This window comes from Epinephelus fuscoguttatus, linkage group LG4 (assembly GCF_011397635.1).
Source record: "Epinephelus fuscoguttatus linkage group LG4, E.fuscoguttatus.final_Chr_v1".
NCBI classification, from domain to species: domain Eukaryota; kingdom Metazoa; phylum Chordata; class Actinopteri; order Perciformes; family Serranidae; genus Epinephelus; species Epinephelus fuscoguttatus.
Genome location: NC_064755.1, coordinates 36,604,428 through 36,619,439, shown reverse-complemented (window position 1 = coordinate 36,619,439; position 15,012 = coordinate 36,604,428).

Below are 15,012 nucleotides of genomic sequence, written 5' to 3'. Positions count from 1 at the left end.
ACTGATTTCTGTTTGATTGATCCTGTAGCTGACCCTGAGCTGCAGTTACACAAACACTGCTCTCTCTCTCTCTGTGGCACCATCAATGGATCACCATTAACATATGTGTGTGTGTGTGTGTGTGTGTGTGTGTGTGTGTGTGTGTGTGTGTGTGTTTTTATGTGTGCTGCATTCCCACAGAGGACACACACCAGTGCAGCCAGCTATGCTATGTGAATATTGAATGCCTTTACAACACAGATGTCAGGGGGTTTCAATGGAACTGACAGTCTCGGCAACTTTCAAATAGAGATCAGTAAGTTTGAGTGTGAAAAAACATGTACCATGTCAGGATGTTCTCATTCAGCAATGTAATCGTGAGCCAGGAGGTTGTGATTGCGTGACCTAAATGCTGTGGCTGTTCTCCTCAAGCTCCCCGTAAGTGTGCCAGGCTTTAAACCTTGACACATTTTTTAAGCCTTTAATTTTCGTAGTGGCCAAACATTGAAATTACATCTGTCACGTGATGCCATGTGGCCCAAAATCTGTTTAACCTATGACTCCCATAGCAAAAGAGATGTCTGTAAATCAGTAGATAATTTTTTTTGGAGTGTCACAACCCTCATGAAATAAATAATTTGACAATCACATTTTGAACCTTTTGGTCTAATAATATTTGGAAAGTCTAGAAAAGCTGCACGGTTAAATCATTTCATCCCTATTAAAGTTAGCGGAGCGCTCAACCGGAAGTAACTGGCTTGACCAGCAGAGGTCTCCAGTGCGCCTGCAGAAGGAGTGCCGATCATCGAGGTAAATTATGTGTCAGTTGATCTTTTTTTTTGGCAACTTTTATTAAATGAACAGGGCCCCATATCCAAAACTGTATCCAGTTCTCTTTACACATACATGTTTACACATGTTGGTAGCGAAGGAGGAAGTGACATATTAAAGAGCAACAAAGTCCGAGTAGTGAGGTGGTCAGTGTGGTGGATGGGTCAGGACAACACATGACTATTAACCCAGGAAACTGGGATTTGTGTCCCATGTGAAAGCAAAAGCTAGCTTTGTTGTTTTAAGTCACGCCATTGTATGGTCATGTCATTGTAACGCCACAGTGTAACACCTGCCGTAACGTCACGTCGTAACGTCAAGTCGTAACGTCAAGTCGTAACGGCCGTCGTAACGCCACGTCACGCCACGTTGTAGCATCAAGTCGTAGCATCAAGTCGTAACATCACGTTGTAACATCATGTCGTAACATCACGTCATAACGCCCATCGTAATGTCAAGCTGTAACGTCACGCCACGTCGTAGCATCAAGTCATAATGTAAAGTTGTAACATCAAGTCGTAACATCAAGTCGTAATGTCATGTCGTAACGTCATATAGTAATGTCACGTAGTAATGTCACATAGTTACTAGGGGTGGGGGAAAAATTAATACAGCACAGTATCCCGATACTTTTTCGTGGTGATATTGTATCGATACATGGACACCAAGTATTGACTGTTTATTATATACATCATTAATGTTTGCAAACACAAATTTTGATACAACTTTTGGTACTAGAATAATAAAATCAGTTGCTTATTCGGTCCACTAGAGGGTGCTGATGTTTTTTTCCCTGGTGAGGTCAGCAGAGGGTCTCAGTTGTTGCTGTTGGTGTTTAAATCAAACATCAGGACTTATTTTGGATTTTTTTAAACACAGAAGGAAAGGACTTGGATGTGACACATGCGATTTGCAAGCAGAATAAAATACTCTGGGAATGCTGCAACCATCCAGAGATAGCGTTAGCCGCTGATGGCCAAACTAACACTAAACCCACTCCTCTGAAAAACTCAACCAGCCTGACAAAACTACCATCTGAGAGAGCAAAGAAAACAACACAGTCCATCACCTGCTTCATGTGCAAAGATCTGCGTCCATACAGCGCTGTTGAAAACCAATGCTTTTGTTTCATGCTTAAAACACTGGAACCAAGGTATGTGAGTCCGTCCTGATGTTATTTCACCCACACAGCCGTACCCAAGCTCTAAAGAGAAGTGAAGCATGAAGTTGAGGAATCTTTGAGTACAGCAGGAAGGATGGTATTAACCTGTGATGCTTGGACTTCAAGGTCAGGGCATTCATATGAGACCTGAAACACAAAGAGGCATCCTCATCTGCTGCAGAGCCGTGTACACAGCTTTGGGCTACTGGCAATGGGAAAGGAGTCTATGGCCTAATTTTGGTGGAAAAGGGGTTTTAGTGAGAAGGTATGGTTGACCCTGTTGCTGGGTGTGACACTTTCTTTGAAGAGATGTGATTGGCTGCCAAGGTGAGTCTGCAAGGTGTGGACACCCAGTGGAAATGAAATGAACTGCGTCACAATATGAGACTATAAATTGTTGATTGATTGTTAGGATGATTTCTCTGCTGATGGCTGAAACAGACTCATACTGTTGTGATCACTTTGATTTCTGGCATTTTATTAAACATCATGATTCCAAGAACTTTCCTAGTACTCTTAGTACCAGGAAGCTTTGTGAGTATGACCCCAGAATTATATGGTATCATCAAATCAGAGTACTCTGTTAAAAGTCATTTTCCTTATTGTAAGTCAGTTCAACTAGAAAGTGAGCGTGTTGGCATGGGAGAAACTGAATAACAACAATATTTGAGGTCAATGTTGAAGCTGACAGCAGATGATTTAATCCTACATTGTTGCTTCCAGTCCGTGTTGGGCTGGTAGCATGTCAGCGTTCAGAGGAAATCGTGTCGAGACAAGCTGTCAAAGCAGCGGCTCACGCTCACTCAAACAACAACCTACTGTGGCCCTTTGAGTCTCCCACATACTGTACCTATCAAAAACTGCATAGCTTCACTCGGGAGTGATGGCTTTACAACCAGAGGGCCATATGCAGCTCTGCAGGAAGGGGTCTGCTTCATTGTGGCAGTAATTGGACAGAGAGGAGAGAGGAGGAGACACAGATAGTGCGATGACACTTGAGAAATGAGATCTAACTCCATCCCAGCGCCAGTCCTGACAGCCAGAGTCCTCCACCTCCATTCTTCTACTCTCTCCCTTTGTCCGCACCCTTTTCAGTCCCCCTGAAGCAAACCTGTTCCCCTTCACGTCCCCTTCTTGCATGGGATGTGAGTCCTCTGTTGAGCGGCTGCTGTCTCTGTTTTATCTGTCCATCCATCCATCTCTGACGCCTCTCCTCCTCGCTCCTCTCCTCCCTGGCCCTCTCCATTGGCAGAGCAGTTTTCTTCTCCTTCAATCATCTTGGCTCATAAAACTCAGGGAGGAGGGCTAGCAGGCTGTGTTTTCAGGGCTGGCTTCACAGCTATGGGTGCACTGACTCGGACTAATGCTATTCACGCCTCACATTTGCTCGCCAGGTCCTATGAAAAGGGATGGCCACGGCAGCCTTTATGGGACACGCAACAAAGGACCATCATTCATCAGGCTGTAGAGCATCGAGGAGCGGCAGAGTTTGGGTTCATCCCGTTAGCCCTCAGCTGCTTGCGGCTGCTAGCATCACGTTGGGATGTGGCCGCTTTAATTTGAAATAACAGCCACTTGCAAGTTGAGAAAAGAAGCTGACAAACATTTTGTATCGGGTTTTGTTTGTGGAAAGTTTTGATTTGTTCTTCATGTTTGAAGTTTCACATGGTGCTGATAGTGTGTGTGTGTGTGTGTGTGTGTGTGTGTGTGTGTGCGCGCACAGACAGACAGGCGTGCACTATGGCTGAGCGTCTGGTGGCGATATAGATTAATAGCCGTACTCCCAGGTCACCAAGCCACTATTAATCTTCACCTTTCCTTAGCTGTTTCTTCACATAGGACCAGACGCTTTAGAGGCCTGTTGGCAGCTCGCAACAATACCCAGAATGCCGCAGGGCCTTGTCGAGCCGTCCTAATTTGTGGCTGTGGTCCTGGGGTTGAATTCAGCCGCTGCTGGCTGCTTGACCTGCTGTATTCTGTTGGCGGATTAGCAACATCTTTTAGTCTCCATGCAGGGCAACGCCAATGGGCTGATACACAGCCTGCAATTACACAGCAGGAAAGGCCTGCTTAGACACACACACACACACACACACACACACACGTACACACACATAAATGTTTATGGATGGATAGATGGAAAGAGAAAGCAAAGAGAAGCAGGTGATGTTTCAGTAGGCTGCTTTGAAGAAGACTTAAGAAAGAGAGAGGGGGACTGAGGGGAAAGGGAAACTGTCTCAGTGTGTGTTTTGGGGTTTTGTACTTACACAGTGGGTATTCAGCCTACATTGTGGACATGGAAATCAATGTATCGAGGGGCTGAGCAGCAGCTTATCTTCATAGGGCTGGCACTGTACAACATCAGAGCATCACAACGCCAACAGATGCCCGACAAAGATGGAAATGGCCAAATCTTTCCAATTCAAACCATCACAGGGTGTTACTCATTCAGAGAGTGTGACGCTCCTTTGGCACTGCTGGCAAGTGACTGATATTGTGGTAATGCAAGGAAAGTGAACACTAAATGACCATTATTGATAATTTTTGGAGTTTATCTGCGTAAGATACCAATGCAGAAAGGCACCCTCTGCAGTGTTATGAAATGCACTGTGATGCCCCTGGTCACATTGTAATATAAGGAGCAAGGGGGGAGGTGGATGGGTCCAACAAACCCTGGACTTTCACCTGGGAGCCTGTTGTTTGCTTCCTATCTTAATTTTGAGCCAAACCATGATGTTTTTTCAAACCTAACCATGTGCTTTGGTTGCACAAGGAAATAAACGTAAATATAACGTGTTTTATCAACATTGCAAGTTTATTTTGAAAAAGACTTTATGCATCTAATAAGGAGAAACTGTACATTTCCTGTAAAAACAGAAGTGTATTTTGTAAAGAAACAATGCATGAAACAGGTGTAAATTGTAATGGCTTCCCAGAACGTCAACAACAGAGGCAGGAGGATACCTAGTGCACCATATGTAGACGTGAAAGTTCATGAGTTGGGATGATAATGCCATACTAGTTACTAATAGGGCCATGACACACCAAGATGACGTTCGGCCATCAGTCAAAGTTGGGCTGTCTGTGAGAATCTGTTACCCTTGTTTTTGTGGCAAGTTCTGCATTGTTGTTACTAGTTGGCCCTCGTCGGCGCTCGTCAGCTGTCTTTTAGCCAATACAACATGTTGAATCTAGCGTCTTGAATCCATGCTGTGGTTCTTCTGGTTTACCTTTTCGAATGACGGATACAGACTACCACCACCTGTTGGTATGGAGAGATATTCCCTTTCACGCAAGCGCAGAACGTATGTGCTGGTTGGCCACTGACTGTAGTCTTTGTGGTGCGTTCAAGTGAAACTTTGGTAGAAACACCAGCGTCATGAGGTGATGGAACATGGCATTCATTGCAACTACTTCTTTGATGTCGACTTGTTGTGTCAGGTCCCTTAGTCAAGATTAACCTGATTATAGACCATTATTTCCTGTGTCTTGCTGGATTAAACCCTTTGAAAACGAAATATTGAAAAACTTTTGACTGTCTGTGCCGAGAGCTCACGTTAAAGGATTCCTTTGGTTTTTACGTGTTCTGCCAATATAGTTTGCTTTGTCTGCCTCTTTGATTTATTAGGATGGACGTCTCCCATGACTGTTTTTCCACCCTTGGCTTCTGGACTAGTCAGCTTATTGGGAAGTGAAAAAAATTTCTTTAATCATGAAAGTTTTACACATGGAATTGCTTACTGTATAAGCCTGCAGTTTGTCATGTTTGTCAAGATATTACAGTCCTGACAGGTTGTCACTGTTTCATCAATAGAGGGCCAAACTGCAGTGGAAGTTGTAGTGTTAGCAGAAGTTGTGACGCTAGAAGCAACAGTGTTGTTATTTCACTGGAACTGCGACAATAAGATTCACTGATAAAAGGTTTTAAGTAACGAGGCCGGTTCCAAATAAATTGCAGCATTGAGAAATGTGCACACAGATGCATTTGCACAATGTTACCCCTGAGTAAAACAAAAGACCTAAACACAGATAACAACAGGCAGATATGCAGCAGGTCAAGCGCAGATCAGAATTGGCAGCGCCGCGCAGCATCTTACAATGCACACAAAGCCTTGAACGATGGGAATAGGGAAATTGGCAAACCTAACATGGTTCCCTGCCATCATCCCTCGCTCCCTCCCTCTGTTTCACAACAGATGCTATGTTCCATGAAGACACTGTCAGCTGCACAAGAATGGCCCGAAATTTGTTGACAATGACGGTGGGGACCGGAGGACAAAAAAAGAAGGAAAAAACAAAAAAACGTTGTCAAAGTCAGTATCTGAGTTAACAATGACGACACAGAACCACGGAGGAGGGCAGCGTGCAAGTGTATGCACAGACCTCTCTCCAGGAATAGGACCTATCGCTATGGAAACACACCCTTACCCCTGCCCCTCCCCTTTACTATTACTATAGTATACACATACACGCACGCTCTTGTCAGCTGCAGGCCAGGCGCTGTCTGAGCCCAGATGGTGGTGAACTGCATAACTCACTTATCTGTCTCTGGCCTCTAAAGGAATGCTTAAAGGCCTCTCCAATTCCCAGCGGACGTCACCAAAAAGAGAGAGAGGGAGAGGCACGCCATCTGCTCCCAGACACCGTGGGCACCCCCCTTTCCTGTCCGTCCCCCAAATTCATCCCCCACTTTACCTTCAACCCCCCAAAAACCTTCCCTGTGATCCCTGAGCCATTCCTAGAGAGTCACTGTGGAGGGGAGAGGGGTCACTGGGAAGAATCGGCATCATTTGCACCAGTATAATGTTTTCATGTTATTTTATGACATAGATTAAAATGAACATGGTTTCTGTTTCCTGTCAACCAATTGTTTAACTTAAAACAAACTGAAATCATGCACAATTCATGAAACATGTTCACAGTGTTGTATTTTTCTATTTATTGTTTCAATAAAACATATTTTACCAGTAATTGTAGCACTGATTCCCTACTCTTTGTCTTGTCATTTTGACCCTTATCTAGAGTGATTATTCTTTTTTCACAGCTTCAATTTAAGGATTTTTAGAGTCTGAAGAGGTGAAGTCATCCAGTATTTGAAAATGTAAAAAAAAAAAATCCAACAAAAATAGACATTTTCTTTATCTATTCATCCTCTTGTGATTCCTCAGATTAATCTTGGAACCCCTTTGGAACCATTAGTGTGGATATTGCATAATCCAAACCTGTCTCATTCACTCTGTGTCACATACAGCAGCTTGGTAAGTGGCCATTGGCTTCTGTTACAGATGCACAAGACACCTTACAGTGTCTGTATGAGATGCACCAGGCTTTCAGCTAACTTGAATATAGTCTCTTCTGCAGCAATAACATAGTAGAAAGAGCAAGTCCAAGTAGGGATGGTGGGAGGGAGGGGTCATGAATGGATTAAACACACACCAAACTTTCATTCAGGAGACTGGTGTTCGTGTTCCATGTGAAACCAAAAGTCAAGTTTAGTATTTGCAGCCACGTAATGAAGTTACTGGCACATGTCGATTGACATAGCAGCCTGTTCTCACTCCTGCGTCATCAAATGCCATGGCTTTGTCAGTGAACTTGGCATCAGGCACCGACGCACAGAAGCACCTTTCGTGGTGGTATGATACTCAACAGCAGGTTTAGACGCAGCGAGGAACAACACAACTTGTCAAATACCGCTACTTTGTCAGTGGACGATGGTGAAAGACACAGACGCAGAGAGACAACCTTCGCAGTGTGATGTGATACACATTGGGCCACCAGCAACTACTTTAATATAAAGAGCGAGAGAGTCCTTATATGGAGGGCGCGAGAGGTGGTGGATGGGTCAAACATAGTTATTTTAACTGAAGCCATGATTGTTTGTCTAAACCTAACCAAATAGTTTCGTTGCCTAAACCTAGAGTGGTTTTGTTGGTGATATCTACATTTCCTGTAAAGTGTATTTTGAATGATACTGCAGTATGTAATGAGCCAAAGTTGACTTGAAAACTTATAGATTGAAAACTGACAGTAGAGGGGTATCTAGAGTGTCATAGTGTTGTTGAAGTGTAGGGTCACTGACCAAGCTTCTGTATTAGATAAGTTGGGAGTGAAAACGTGTTGCATAATCACTGTGTAAAAATATCACAGAGCACAAACTCTGCTCTGCAACTGTCAAACATATCAAAGGACAAAAGCAATTTACTTTTTGCTAAAAATCTTTCATGTATACTGGAACCCCTAGCCACGTTGTGTATGATTTATTTTCCCAACTGTATGACCAGAAAGTTTTAATTTTAGTAGAGGAGTAGTTACTGGAGAGACAAAGAAATCTTGCATCAAAATGATTGCATTCTCAGGGCTGCAAAAAGCACACAGAACCTGAAAATGTGCAGGGACCCAGAAGAAAAAGTTTTGATATCAAGGTTTGTTTTATGTAATTTAAGTATTAGACTTGAAAGAAACATTTTGCATAAAAAAAATTCAAAAATATTATTTATTTATTTTTTATCACATGTCCTCTGTAGAGGACATCGGGGCATAGTCGGGTCTTAAATTTCCAGAGTTAGTCAATGAGTTTCAATTGAGTTACAATGGGACTATGGGGTATTTTATGCTTTATCTCTAAATATCTGAGCTACAAAGGACTTTTACTCCCCTGGAATTATTATGTGGCTGTCTTCAGTGCTTAACACTATGATAGATAGCTGTAGCAAGGTAGAGTGTATTCTTAATAGCTATACCAATGGGCCTGACGTTGCAGTCAGGGTGCAGGATTGGTACCCTGTACCACTGGGTTTAAGGGCCTAGTGGTCCAATTACACTCACCCCTCACTATCTATGATGTGATGAGGTGTAATGCTTGCTATGTAGTCATTTAACACTCGCCCAGGCAATAAGAAGTGATGGGGAGCCCCATAGTTTGACCCATGACCCCTATGTGACAGACCCCAAAGACCAGGTAAACTTTATTGTGTGTGGTGGCCTAGGAAGGGTAAAGAACAGTGGAGTGAAGCTTTATAGATACTATTGTATGTGTGAATACACTCAGCAAGAACTGTCGTTGTTTAAAGGAAATAAAGCAAGAAGTTTCTCAAAATCCTCCTTTTAGGTAGTATCCTACCATAGATGCATGGGAATGTACGTTCACCTAAGGTGTTCTTTTTTTCTAATAAACCTCCAAATTCTTGCATACACATTACTTCAGAGTCTCACTCCAAGCCAAATTTCTGCTTTCACACTGACTAACCCTTTAAAATGTATTAGAAATTATGACAAAAAACTGTCATTCCCCTTAATGGCCTTCTGCCTGCTGAATCATGGAAAGTGGTTAAAAGACAGGGGGTATTAAGTCCTGATGTCCACTACAGAGGACATTGAAAAAAAGGTGTATTTTGAAAAGGTTAAAATTACTCTGGATTTCTGAAATCTCTCTGAATTAAAGTTAAGACCCTTATATTCAGGAAACTAATTAAATATTAACAAAATAATCATAATTTTTGCCAGAAAATGATCAATTACCACTCTGGGAGCAAAAAACGAGGAAAACGTAATGGCAGCCATTTTGAAAAGGGTGTGTGTTTGCCCTGTTAACCCCACCCACATAATGTCTACATCATTAGAAAGCCCTGGATGTCCTCTTCAGAACACAATTTGACCCAAATGGATAGCATAAAGAATACTTGAGTTACACTAGTTAGACTAATGTCCTCCACAGAGGACAAAAATGAATTGTCAGGACCCAGGAGGGTATTACACTTCAAATAGCTACAACTGTGGTGCAGCTTTTTGGTTACATGTTAAACAAGGCGAATTGTAACGTTCTGGTCATTTAATTTTAAAAACTCGGCCTGTTTGAGTTGTTATTGTGCCTGTGTGTTGTACGACACACATCTGAGTAACAGACACTCCTTTTCATACAAACATGTACAGACGTCCCTGTTTTTCTGCTCTGAGAACAAGACCGTGCTTAAACACATAACCCCGGGACAGTACAAACCAAGGGTCACTGGGTTCAGTCTATACAACCGTCTGTGCAGGAGTCTTCTCATCGCTCCGGATGGTTTGCAGACTGGGGCTTTCCAGAGAGGCAGTATTTACGCCTGCTTTTTCTTAGAAGCGTACTGGAAATAAATGTTTTAAGTGGCTGTATAATGCTGTTACAAATTAGCTGCCTATGAACGCATATTGAGTGACTTTGTTTTCTTAGTAACATGAGCTTTTTCTTAATCGAATTTAAATCCACTTGTATTGATATTTTTAAGCTTAGAGTCATTGTGGTGGCTGCTGCTGGAAAGACATGTAAGAAACAGAAATGTAAGAACTCAAAATAAAGAGGAAAAGACACATTTTTAAAAAAGTTAAAGGAGGCACCAGCACGATTTGTCTTCATCACAGTGCCAGCTCTTTACTCTCACTCTTTAAGCCCCCGATTAAACGGCACAGCCTTCTCCACCTTGTTGTGTATTGCTGCACTGTTTAAAGAGGCGAAATCTGGCGAGTTCTCCACCACCCACCGAGTCAAGTGTGGCTCAGGTGTGTGTGTGCGTGAGCGTGCGAGTGTGTTCGCCACATGTGCTTGCGTGCATGCTGGTGTGTGGTCCGGCCAGATCGTGTAAGCATAATCAGATGGCTTTCTTGGTCTTGTACGTGCCTGCATGTGCACCCACACAAAACAATAAATGTAGCTTTTCACAAGCAGTGAGAAAGGACGATAACGAAAGAGAGAGGGATGGGAACTGGGTTGTGTGTTTGTGTATGTGTGAGTGAAAGAGAAAGAGGGAGGGTGAGAAAGGAGATAAGGCAGTAGGGATGCACCTCCAGCAGCACTGGAAACCACAAAGAAGTGCTGATAGTGGTTTCAACATTTTGGTGTCCATAGGAAGACCAGCAGTAGTGTTGACCTGCATCTGGTGTGATTACACAAGCTGAAATTCTCTCTCAGGACAACGTTGGACCATGCGACACTGAATCAAAAAATAACTTTATATACTATCTTTACTGTCAAAGGTAATAGAGATCAATAAATAGGCGACAAGAAGAACAATATTGCATTTACAGGCACCACAGATGCAGCCACATTTCCTGATTCTGTGTCGAATAAAACATGTGCCACTGTGATTTAAAAATTTATACGGATGTTTGGAGTTTTCGTGTCAGTTCTGGGAAATCAAACCACACATCACCACAGAGAGAACGCACGTGTTGTAACCTTGTAAGTTACAAAAAAATATATATATATCTTTGTACTGAACTGAAAAAAATGACTTGAATCAGCAAGATGATTTATGATTTCCACCAGTAGAGATCATTAGAAAGCCAACCAGAAATATTTTTCCATTTGTGTGATGTACCAACCCAGTCACCACAAGAAAATGTTGGCCTTGTACGCTTCTGCAAACCATAAGTACGTTACATTTGTTCATTTCATACATATCATATCAACATTTCTAAAGTGTGCTAGGGTTGTGTATGATCTGACTTTATCACTGGGAGATGGAGGAGATAGTGGAAAGTGTGACATGAAGGTGACACGGCTGCCAAGCTGCAGACCACTGTTTGAGGCCTATTAACAGCATTAATTCATTTTTAGCGAGCTATAGGTGCATTTCCAGTAGCAGTTGTTCCACCCAAAACAAGTATTTTAAACCAAGCGTGATCTTTTCCTATCCATAACCAAGTGTTTTTTCTGCTTAAATATTACAACACCTTAACCACAGCATTGTTGAAACATAAAGGAACATACAGCTTCAACAAATCTGCTCCATAATAGCATACAGATGTTACATATCTGTGGTTTGCAGGAACACAAGATGCCAACATTGATTGGTTGGTTTGGACGTACAAACGCCTTCATTCAAACTTCATTTAAATTGGGCAGAAATATGTAAAACATTCTTATCGTATATTTTTTTTGTTTTTTTTCCCAGCAGTGATGCCCTCCTTTGCTGTCACAGTGTAGTCATTTTCATTCAGTTTCTCTCATCTACTCCACCACCACGTTTCCACCAAATACTTTATGTGAAGTACCCTCAGAACCGGACATGTACTTAAACCCTAGATCTACAGCATTTCTACTGCAGATAGAAATTACCAGATGGTATTAGTCACGTCACTTCTCCATCCAGCTGGCACTGTGTTTCCTCTTCACCAATGATACAGAGGAACATCTGCACCTCATTGATGGGCCACTCTACGAAATGTGCACTGAAATTTTCAGAACAAAAATGCAGGCTGGAGTGTTTAGAGTCTCTGCTGTAATCGATGGGATATTTAAAAATAGCAGGTTTGTGCATTCAAGGCCCTGATACACCAAGCTGACAGTTAGTCGTTAGCAGAGGTGGGTAGTAACTAGTTACATTTACTCAGTTACATTTACTTGAGTAACTTTTTGGATAAATTGTGCTTTTCAGAGTAGTTTTAATGCAAAATACTTTTTACTTTTACTTGAGTTATATTGTTTTAAAGCAGCAATACTCTTACTTGAGTCCAGTATTTGGCTACTCTACCCACCTCTGAGTACATAATTACATATATATATATATATATATATATATGTACAGTATATGTAAGAATATATTTGTGTTTCTTGTGCCTTGATTTATGTTATGTTTGTAAAGATTTCATTTATTTTTGTTTTAGTTAAAGGGATATCGTTTAAAATACATGAATTTGCAGATTATTATTGATAACGTTCATGTTCTTTTACAAATAAATCAGACGTTACTCAACAGTTACTCAGTACTTGAGTAGTTTTTTCACCAAATACTCTTTTACTCTTACTCAAGTAATTATTTGGATGACTACTTTTTACTTTTACTTGAGTAATATTGTTCTAAAGTATCAGTACTCTTACTTGAGTACAATATTTGGCTACTCTACCCACCTCTGGTCGTTAGTGAAAGGTGGGCTGTTGGTGAGCGTCTGCTGCTGTAGTTGGTGCAGTGTGTCTCATACTGTTGCCCCCGGTTGCTTCTCTTTGTTTCCCGTTGGTTTGTTTTTTGGCTAGCGGAGCCTGTCGGTGAACGAAGTCACTCTGACTGGCATTTCAGCTCAATGCACAAGAAGAGAAACAGAGGTGAGCATAGTAAACAGAGAGCTAAATTCAAGTGGCAGTGAGACAGAAACAAACTTGTTACATAAAGTAAGATTTTTTTTTTGCCACAACATTTAGCAGAAATGTTTTGTAATGGTTTGTGTTCTTGTTCACTGGTGCACAGTTAATATGCTCTGTTCTTTCAACACTGGATTGTTGACACTGGCTAACTAGTGTCAGGATGGTCATTATAGACGACCACCATCTGCTGGCGTAGAGAGTTATTTCCTCTCACACAGGTGCAGAACGTACGTGTTGTTTGACTATCAGCTGTAGTCTTTGCTGTGTGTTCACGCACAACTTTTCTGGTCAAGACATGGTGACGTCTGGTGATGCAGCAGGGGGCCTTTGTGGCCACTGGTTCTCTGCAGTCGGTTTGGTGTGTCTGGGCCATCAGTCCTTGTCAAGCATGAGTTATGATTCCCTGTTGACCAGTCAAGGAACTGCAGTGTTTCTAGCTCCAGCTTTTAGTAGAAAAAATCCACAACTTTTGACAATGAAAACACAAAATAACCTCTCTGATGTGTAGCAAACTAAACTGAACTGAACCAGACTGCTTGGTGGAAACGAGGCTTAAGAGTTTAAAAGTAGAATAAAAGTTTGTCTATACACAGTCTTTAGTTCTGAGATCAGGTAAATCAACTCAGGAAGTGAAGAAAGGTACACCACCAAATGACAAAATTTGAGTGCTTTAATATGGTTTTCCCCTTTAACTGTAGACTCATACTGATGCTCTCAGTAACTTTAACAATAGGATTAGTTCAAAATCCTGGTTTAATCACAATTTGAGCGCGCTGAATCTTTCAAAGCTTCACTGTTCTAACGGCAGATTCATCAAAGTTTCCTGTGTTTGAAAAGTATCTCTCTCCTGTGCGACGGATAAATGCTGAGTAAAGTCTCGGGTCATGACATAAGTCTCCAGCAAGTCAGGACAAGCACTTCCATCATGTGGCCTCACAGCACCACCAGCTCTGAGCAGCTTTCCGTCAGCCTCCGACAAAACGTGTGTAACAAATGGCACCAGCCAAATGGAGAGGCAATAAGGCGAGGGGCCCTCTGTGAAGTGTGTGTGTGTGTGTGTGTGTGTGTGTCTCTGAGCGTGCGTGTGCAGGAGCGTGTGTGTGTTGATAAAGTGTACCCAAGCAGACAGGACGTGGTGTGTGTGGATTTTGCAGAGTGAATGGCGATTGTGTATTTTCAAAAGAGAGGGGGTGTCTCCCTGTGTGAGAGTGAATGTCGGAGCCCTCTGTGAGTGAGGGCGTGTGTGTGTGTGTGTGTGTGTGTGTGTGTGTCTGTGTGTGTGTGCACGTGTGTGTGTGTGTGTCACAACAGGCCAGAGTTGGTGAGAGAGAGCAGACTGTCGGTTCAAGTATGCCCCCATGTGACCGATGTGAGAAGTAGAAGGTCGAGACGGGAGGATGGCAGACTTCTGGTCGCTCCCAAACCAGAGTTCATTCTAATTTCTTCTTTTTTCACCTTTACATGTTGATGTGTTTTCATCTTTTGTTGTCTGATAAAATACTATTGAGTGACAAATTAAAAAGTAAACCAACATTAAGTGTCTTCACCAAATCTTTGAAATGCTACTGAAGGGATTAATAGTGCTCTTTCAATTGATATTCTTTTATTTGGTGTTTCAATGATGGTGGTAGAGAGCGCTGCCTAACATGAAATCTTCACACAGATGTTCATCCAGGTTTAGATCTTCTGATTGTGAAGGTCATAGAATATGATTCACATCATTTTCAGACTTATCAAACAGTTAGTGAGTTGATGCATTCTCATCCCAACTTGTCAAATATCACCGCCTTGTCAGTGGACTTACACGTCTACATATGACGCACTCGGTACCCTCCTGTGTCTGTTGTTGACATTTTGCGACGCAGAGTCAATTTACAGTCACTTATGTACAGTTTCTGCCTGTCAGATGCATGCAGTCTTTTTC